The following is a 9,383-nucleotide window of genomic DNA, read 5'->3' as shown; positions in this document are numbered from 1 at the left end:
GAGGCTCCAGGCACCCAGCCACTCAACTCCAGAGGATGGCCCAAGTGACAGAAGGCTGTCATTCAAACACCTTTGATTTGTAGTGTGGCTACAATAAGCAATGTGGCCTTATCCTTCCCATCTCCCCCACCAGGGCAGGTCTCATTTTGGTATTCCTGCGCTTCAGGGTGGGGGAAAGCAACTCACAAAGTTCCATGAAAGTGGCCTTACGCATGCAAAAGTTTCTCAGCCACTGGGAATCATCCCATACCTGCAACACTATGCGGTCCCACCAGTCTGTGCTTGTTTCCCGGGCCCAGAATCGGCATTCCACTGTATCAACATGCCCCAATGCTGCCATGATATCCCAATTGCTACATCCCGTGCTTTCAGGAACGTCTGTGTCCATGTCCTCCTCAAAATCTTCCTCTTGCTGCCGACTCCTAGGTAGGCTCTGCACATACTGCAGGATAATGTGTGAGGTATTTACAATGCTCACAAAAGCAGTGTGCAGCTGAGCGGGCTCCATGCTTGCCATGCTATGGCGTCTGCACGGATAACCCAGGAAAAAAGGTGTGAAACGATTGTTTGCCGTTGCTTTCAAGGAGGAAGGGAAGGGAAACTGACGACATGTACCCAAAACCACCCGCGACAATGTTTTTGCCCCATCAGGCATTGGGAGCTTAACCCAGAATTCCAATGGGCAATGGGGACTGTGGGATAGCTACCCACAGTGCACCACTCCGTGAGTCAATGCTAGCCATGGTATTGAGGACGGACTCCACCGCTTAGTGGGGACATGCACGATCGACTGTATAAAATCGATTGCTAAAGATTGAATTCTATAAAATCGACCTAATTTCATCATGTAGACATGCCCTAAAATGAAGCTCCCACCGATATAACTCCCCCACTACACCAACTTAATCCAGCTCTGGGAGAGCTGCAGCACTTAGGTCGATGTCGTGAGGTTGATGCAGTGTCAGGGCTAGTCTACACTGGCTGGCCGCGGCAGCGCTGTAACGTGCCTTGTGTGGTCATGGCGCACGGGGCACTGTTTACACTGGCAATAAACAGCGCTGCAACTTGCTGCGCTCGGGGGAGGCGGGGGGTGTTAATTGCCAGTGTAGACAAGCCCTCAATGTCAACACTGTGTTGCTTACGTCGACTGGTGCTGCCTTTCAGAGGCCGTCCCACAATACCCCATGCTGACAGTTTTGTAGTGTGGACTTGCCCTGGGGGTATGTCAGTACTTACAGTTCTTCCTACCTAGCGCTGTCTATATGGGGACTTAGCTCGGCTTAACAACACTGCTCCGGGACGTGGATTTTTCACATCTCTGACCGATGTAGTTTAAACTTAGCTAATTTGCTAGTGTCTGAGATGGAGCCTGAACAGTGGGTTCACTGTTCCCCTGGCTGGGCCCTGGGCTGACCAGGATGGGCCGTGCTTTCACCTTCAGTTCTCTGGGCTAACCTGGGGACTTCCCATGCTGGGCTCCAGCTGCTGAATAAACCCAGCTGTTGTGACAGCGCTGGGTGAGGGGCGTTAACCCCTGCACAGCGCACAAGGCTCCACGGGAGTCTGGCTCAGTGGGACTCGCTGCACAGAGCTCACAGTGTGAAGCAGGGGGACTGGAGCCCCAGAAGTCCAGGCTAGGAGGTGGTCAGGCCACAGGCCCTGCCCTGGAGGAAGAGTGAGACCCCTGGGGGTTTGGCCCACTGAACGGTTCCTCCAAGAGACTGTTCCAAAGCTGAGTCTGTAGCACCAATCCTCTGGATCAATGACACTGCCCAGCTCTGTCATTTTCTTTGTGTTTTTTTTAAACACCGCATAATATTTGGTGTTTTCCTTAAAGCCCAAGCTCCAGGAGTCATGTGAATACATCAGAATTTCAGCCCCCCCCCCCTTTAAAGCAAGTTGCTAGCTCACTTGGCTGTGAGGAAAGCTTGAAAATGTGATTCCTAAAGGCTCGAAACCAGAAGGTAAACAAAGGTTCTAACACTGATTCTCTTAAAAAAAATTTCATGATTTTGGGGGGCCTGACTCATGATTTTTGAATGCTGAAGATTTTCTATACTGATTCCTACTGGGAGCCACGTGGAGGAGATGGCGCTGCCTGTATTTTCGCTGTAATTTTAAAATTCACTAATGCTTTGCCCTCCCTCTTTCCTCTTGCAGAGTTCTGACCTCCCGGAGATGCCCCAGCTCCCGAGCAGAGGTGCTAGCTCTGAGCCATGCCCGAGGTGGGTTAGGGCTAGTAAGAGCCGTATGTGGTTTTTAAGTGATAAATTACCTACTGATGTTTTTTCTTTGGATTTGTTTTGGGAGGGCTGAGTGAGTCCAGCCAGACTTGTCTTCCGGTTCTTGTGCACTGCTTGTCCTGGCCTTTGTTTCTATTATTACTGGGTAATTAGTGCATTAGTGTGTCAGGCCTGTTGCTGGAACACCCTCTGCAGACAGCTGGGCGACACGTCAGCTGCTATGGGGCCTGCTGGAACCAAGGATGGGTAGTTACGCCAAGCCATACCTCTGCTGCTGTTAGGCCCGCTAGACACGGACGCTGCCTGCCGCTGGCTGGTGAGCAAGTGAGGACAGGAGAGGAGCTGGAGCATGGAAAGTGTCATCTGAAAAGGTGAATGTCACAGTGAGCTAAAGCTGGTTAATAACAGCCTTAGCTACCATGCTTGCTCTCGTTCTATAGAGTGTGCCCATCACCCAGGCCTTTGGGCACATTGACACAACAATAATACAACTAATGTAAGAGACCAGACTGTCTGTGATAGGCAGCAACACTGAAGCATGATCTCCAGCCTACCCTGGGGATTTGCCCTGATTGTAGCCCCTGGTGTTCACCATTGGTGCAGACCGTGTAAACTGCTGAGCTGGGACTTGCACCTGCACAGTTTATCCCACGTCCGAGAAGGGCTAATCTGAATGTAAAACATCTGCCCAAGGGGGTTGTACCTGTGGAGCTTTACCAGGGCTTGGCCACCCCTGGCTGACATCCCTGGGCATCAGGCCTACGACAATGTCAGCACTGGTGCCCCTCGAAACCCCTGACTCACCGCTGGTGCACTGTCCTGCTGGGAGCGTCAAAGGAGCCGGGGCTCAGGGTCAGATGACGGCATTAATGCTGTTATTCTTTATATTACTGTAGCACGAAGGAGCCCCAGTCATGGGTCAAACCGCCACTGTGCCGGGGGCTGTACAAGCACAGAACAAAAAGACCGTTCCTGCTCCCAGAGCTGCCAAGCTGAGGACCGCTTTCCCTGTGACTAGCACTGGGGAGCTGCCGTAGTCGAGGATTCTGGGTTCCAGTTTTCCCATGGCAGGCCTGGCCTGCATCACCAACATTATTTCTCTGCGTCAGGGGCTGGCAGCAGGGGCCTAGTGCTAGCCTAGGCAGGGCTCGGGCATTTTACCACCACCGGGTGGCTGTGTGTGAGACCGTGGTAGCAATGCCTGCATCGGGCCTACCCTAGTGCTTGCTGTGTTGCTAGCACTGGAGCAGTGCATAGTTGCTGGCACTTACTGAAATACGAGCAGTGGCTTTGCTAGGGCAGATGCTGCTTTGCAAACTCACCTTGTATCTCACTCAAGTTAAAGCCTGAGTCCACAGAGGAGCATCAGGTCAACAAGTTCAGCTTGGGATGGATCGACAAGTGTCCTCTGCCAGGAACCTCCTGCTTCAGGGCTGTTTAAAAGCCAAGGACAAAGCATTTACTGTGTGTTCTGTTGCAATGTGCATGACTGGGGCATTTAGTCCTCTCATAAACCATGAATCAATCTGTGCTGGGCTTGGCTGAATTGGACACTCGTTGTTATGGTATTTACCTGGGAGCTGGGGATACAGCTTTATTACCCCTGGCAGGCTAGCTAGTCCACAGAGCAATCTATTACGTACTCGTGTCCTGTACGGCGAGCGGCCTGTCAAATTGTGCTCCGCTGAAGCCATGGCAAGACACTAGGCCAATTCCCTTTTGTTGGGCCACCCGTGTTGTGCCATTTGCAGCTGCACAAAGTGGATACAGAGCACTGCCATTCTGCCAGGCTGGCAGCAGTGTGACATAGGGTGCAGGGGCGCAGAACTGGGAGCAGGAATGGGGACAGCTGGAGAGGCTGACAGGACTGCATGGGATATTTGACACCACGTTCAAAAAGCCTCAGCACTGTTTATTTTAATATTGAAAAATTTGGTCCAGTTTAAAAACAAAAAGGCCCTGCTGTTTTGCTGCTTGGGGTCATGTTTGAGAATAGCAATGAGACACTTTTCACCCAGATGTGATGTGAGTCTTCAGTAAAAACCATGACATGTTATAAGAGCTGGTGGGGAAATGTTTTTGTTTTGTTCTTCCCCTGGGGGGAAATTGTGACAAATGAAGGGGGGGGGGAAATCCCACTGAAAACCCCCATACTCATTTGTGGGTTTTATTGTTTGTTTTTTTGTGTGAAACTTTTGAGTCACACACAGAATAATTGTCAAGTTTTGGATAAAATTTTTCAGCTTTGGGGTATTTTTTTTTTTAATGAAAATGTCAAAGGAAAGGACACATTGGCTGTGGGACACCTTTTATTTAGTTGAAATCTCAAGTTTCTATTTTTTTTAAAAAGGAGAATTTGGGATCAGCTTTACAAGCCCCATGTACAGTGGGGTGTTGCCCCAGTTCCAGGCATGATTGTAACCACACAGGTACAAGCCCTGAGTGCAGACAAAGGGCTGCTCCACCCTGAACACTTCTTGCTGGCATAGCTCTGTTAGTCAGGGTGTGACTTATTTTACCAACAGAGCTGCACTGGCAAAATCCCTAGTGTAGACACAGTTATACAAGCATAAACTCCTTCTGCCAGTATAGCTCATTTCATTTGGGGAATCCTTTTCCCAGAATAAGCTGCGTCTAATTAGCTGTACCAGCAAAACCTGTCTGGTATAGACAAGGCTAAAGGAAACCACTAATAGTCACCCTTTGCATAAATGCCCTGATTCTCCACACCCTGCACCCAGTGTTGTCATTGAGCCCAGTGCAAAGTGAGTAACAGTGGCACGACTTTCTACTCAGTTCACACTCAGCACAGGTGTCAATGTGAATACAGTTGGGTGACTCTGCAAGGCAGGTCAGGTCAAGACTGGGGCAGTTTTTGCCATTCACACATTTCAATGTGAAAAAGGCCTTTGAACAAAAATCCCTCCAAGTGAAAGTGGGGTGGCCTGCAAAATTACAAATCTGTGGAAGTTAGTGGCACAAACATTGCCTGTGTTCTGGTAGTCTAGAACTTACTGTAACCAGGGACCTGCCCAAAGCCCCAAAGGGGGACTTGGGCACCTAACTCTGGAGTTTAGGCTCTTACGTCGCATCGTGGATAGCACCCTAGTGATTAGCATTCCCTAGTGCCACACAGATCCAAGGGAACATTAGATCATCTAAGTGCCTGGATAGCACAGCCCATTACATTTCACCCAGCTACCCCAATAAGTTGTGTTCAGCTAAAGCACATTCCAGAAAGCCAAGCAGGAGTGGAAGCCATGAAGAGATGGAGAATCCATCGCTTCCCTGGGGAATTTGTTCCAGGGGTTGATCACTAGGGGTCTGCTTAAATTACAGAGAAATACACATTTTTCTAGGGGTTGGGAATGGCATAAATAGCACATTTAGCTGATCACATCCATTAAATTTGCTATTTATGCTGTGACCAACCCATGAAAAATGTGTGATTTCTCTGCAGTGTTTCTCAAACTGGGGGCCCTGGCCCAAAAGGGGGTCACAAGCCTATGGTGGGAGGCTCACAGCATTGCCTCCCTTATCTCTGTGCTGCTGCTGGTGACAGTGCTGCCTGAAGTTGGGCAGCAGGAGAGCGGCGGCTGCTGGCTGGGTGCCCAGCTCTAAAGGCAGAGCCATGGCCCGCAGCAGTAAAGAGGTAAGGATGGTACCATGCCACCATTACTTCTCCACTCTGCCTTCAGAGCTGGAGGCCAGAGACTAGATTTCATGGGCTGTGACACGATTTTCATGGCTGCAAATTTTGTAGACCCCTCTTAATCACCTTCAGTGGTAGACACTAATTCCTAATTTCTAATTTGAATTTGTCTGGCTTCAGCTTCCAGCCCTTGGTTCTTTTTTTGCTTCCCTCCCCTTGGTTAAAGACCTCTTTAGTACTCAGTATTTTTTCCCAGTGAAGGTCCTTATACCCTGATAATCAAGTCTCCTCTCAGTCTTTTTGATAAGCTAAGCGGAGATTTAAAGAGCATGATCTCACTGTCAGACATTTTCTCCAGGCCCCATTTTTCTGGCTCTTTTCTGCACCCAGCTCAACTTTTCAACACCCCTTTAAAAACGCAGACTCCCGAACTGTCCGTAGTGTTCCAGTACCAGTCTCACAAGTGCCCCTGGGCAACGGCCTTTCTCCAGCATGCGAAGACTGTTCCGGTGGACTGGGCAGAGGAAATCAATTTGTGATTCAACAGCCATGAAGGCGGTTCAGCAACGTGCTGTGTGCTGCGGAGGGCATGAAAAGCGTGGAAGATGTGCTGGTCACCCACTGCAGCTAAGGAAGTCCCCAGCCGTACCGATTCTTCGTGTCTCTGGAATCTGGCTTCCACAGCTGGAGAGTGGGACTGCCCTTGTGCAACAGCTTTCTCGTGCAAAAATTTCCCGCACCGGTTTTCTTGCAACGCTCATCCCATTAACATCATCTATTGTCATCATCAGACTACCAATAACAATAATATCTTCTAGGTGCTTACACATGTTGTTTGATTATTTGCTCCATTATCTTTTCGGGTCCGAAGGCAAGTGACTGGTCTATAATTCCCTGAGCATCACAGCGCCTGATCTTTCGGTGCCTAGAAAAATCACAGGAACATCCTGTGATCCACAAAGCCGAGTTTGGCGCGTGGGCTCTCTGTACCGTGAAGGGGGAGAGACGGGCGCCTTAGAACATGATCCACAAAGCCAGCAAGCTAGGCGGGGGCTGCCTACACCAGCCAAGGAGAGATGCTGATGGGCGGGGGGGGGGGTTGCTAAGCCCCGCCCCCTCAGAGATAGACACCTAGCTCTGCTTGGAAACCCGCTGCCTGGAGTCCGGACGCTTAGGCACCGAAGGCATTTCTTGTGCCTACCTCACCCCACCCAAAATGGCTGGAGGAGCCACAGCACCTGGTAACTTGTATTATAGTGCTTAGAGCACACTCCTGGGGTGTGGGAGACCCAGGCTGCATTCCCCTCCCTCTGCCTGATGGGGAAAAGGGATTTGAACAGGGGTCTCCCCCCTCTCAGGAAGGCATGCTAACCACCAGGCTACAGACACTCTGCTGTGGGGCTTGCTCAGTCCCTCCTGGTGAAGCTGTACCTTTCTGGATAAATAATGACAGGCTGGCTGGAGCAGGGGACCAGACCCAGGGCCTCCCATCTCCCACGGGTGCCCTAATGACTGGCTGCAAGTCGCTCTCACCCTCCTCCCCTCCCACTACTGGCCTAATGGCTATTTAAATAATTGTCCCCTCCTCCTCCTCCAGCCGGATTCTGAGTGGGAGCCAAGCTGGTAGGCGTGGTCAGAGGACCTAGGCGGCCGGACACCTATCTTGCCCTTGTCCGCGTATTGCTCTGAGGCTCAGCTGGGAGATTAGGTCCAGACACCTAGAGGGAGGCAGCAGCGCACATGCCCCAGGGTGAGGCGCCGAGTGAATTTCGGCACCTCCAGGGTTAGGCAACAGCCAAGCAGGAGTGGTGCATGTGTGTTTTCACTGCAAATGCAAGGTGTGTTCTTAGCTCAGGTCAGCTAACCTGGGTTCAAACAGCAGTGCAGACACAGTGACTTGGGTTAGTGGCTTAGGTTAAAGTCTGTGGGCGAGTCTGAAGGTGAATTTGAACTGCTAAACCAAGTTTAAAGCTGAGTTGCCGTGTCTTCACTGTATCTGAACCCAAGCTGCTAACCCGAATCCAGAACATGCCTTTTCCATAAAAAGCAACAGAGGGTCCTGTGGCACCTTTGAGACTAACAGAAGTATTGGGAGCATAAGCTTTCGTGGGTAAGAACCTCACTTCTTCAGATGCCCTTTTCCATAGGGAGGGCATAGCTGGTGTTGATTAATCTTAGTGTGGGAAACAAGGCTGAAGTGTGATTCTTTCTCTCTTATCTGAGAGATTTGCAATATATGCCCCATGATGAGGAGTTTGAAATGGAATAAACAAAATAGCAGAGATGGAAGTCCATCTTGAATAAATTTTCCTGCCAGTTATTTATGGTGGGTTCTGATCAAATTAGCCACCTAGACTCGCCAAAAGCCTTCAGAGTAAGGGGCAGAAATTGTTGTGGTGTGTACCATGAAACTAATTGGTTCCTGATCAGATAAAACAGAACATCAAATTAACGAGGGAACAAGTTATATGGTAAACCTTTGCCATTGCTTTCTATACCAGATGCATTTCAGGTTATGATGTGATTAGCCCATCCTGAAAAAAGGAGGTTTTTTTTGCTTCAGTTTAGAAAGGGAACAAAATTAAAACCAACAAGCCCCAAAGTTTGCACCAGTATCATATTGACAACGTGTTCGGCTTTCAGCAGGGGGTGGGGGGGCTCAAAGCATTTACAGCCACCAATTTATTAAGCCACACAATCCCCTGTGAAACAGACAAATTACACAGATGGGTCACTGGATGGATTACCTGGTCTGTTCATTCTCTCTGAAGCACCTGGCATTGGCCACCGGGCTAGATGGATCATTAGTCCGACCCAGTATAGCTGTTCTTATGGAGAAACTGAGGCACAGAGGTGAATGTTACTTCAAGGTCACACAAGAAGTCAGAGGCACAACCAGGAAAAGAACCCAGGCTGCGTGTCCCTACCACTTGGCAATACACCCAGTCACAAGCCTACAGACTCTGCTGTAGCGCTGGGCCAGATCCTGAACTTATTACATGGGGTTATGTCAGATTTACAGAAATTGAAATCATTGAGTTACTCCAGCAAGTTGACACTGGAGTAACGAGCTCAGAATCTGGCCCAGGACTTCTGATGTCATTTGTAAAGGCAGAGAGAAAACAGTCACTGTTCTACTCAATGTTGCAATTTCAGGTGGCTGCGTTTCATCCTGATGGTGTTTAATGTAATCATTTTACAGTTCCTCTTTCTCTCTCATTGGCCAAAGGCCTGCGGCCCCAAACATTGTTTTATGCATCATTATGGTGCTTACTATAGAAATAAACGAGCTGTAAATCCCTGTTACATTCCAAGTGCTTACATGGTTTAAAAACAAGACTCTACTTCCATTACTCATCTGCTTTTTATAGGTGCTGTTAGTGCCAAGAGATTCTGGAGTGATGATGTTTCAGTGGCCACCGCCCTCTTTTCAGCCAAGAATGAGACATGTCACTGCTGCTGCTAAAGGCCTGGCAGTGACAGTGCTT

At 49.5% G+C, this 9,383-nt stretch overlaps 1 long non-coding RNA gene across 4 annotated transcripts in view; it reads right to left on the bottom strand.

The window, feature by feature from the left end:
* Window positions 1-312: 312 nt before the first annotated feature.
* LOC117867768 overlaps window positions 313-9,383 on the bottom strand; it is a 37,886-nt gene continuing 28,815 nt past the window's right edge. Inside the window, exons 2-4 of one of the 4 annotated variants that reach the window (XR_004643496.1) lie at window positions 3,566-3,676; window positions 2,510-2,606; window positions 313-442 (exon numbers count right to left, since the gene is read on the bottom strand). This is a non-coding gene — a long non-coding RNA (uncharacterized LOC117867768). Of the gene's footprint in view, window positions 443-2,206; window positions 2,607-3,565; window positions 3,677-9,383 lie in introns of those variants that run through there. The other 3 variants (XR_004643494.1, XR_004643497.1, XR_004643495.1) reach the window with 3 other exon arrangements.

This window comes from Trachemys scripta, chromosome 19 (assembly GCF_013100865.1).
Source record: "Trachemys scripta elegans isolate TJP31775 chromosome 19, CAS_Tse_1.0, whole genome shotgun sequence".
Taxonomy (NCBI): Eukaryota; Metazoa; Chordata; order Testudines; family Emydidae; genus Trachemys; species Trachemys scripta.
The sequence above is the reverse complement of the archived record's forward strand: the minus strand, read 5'-3'. Positions and strand labels throughout refer to the sequence as shown.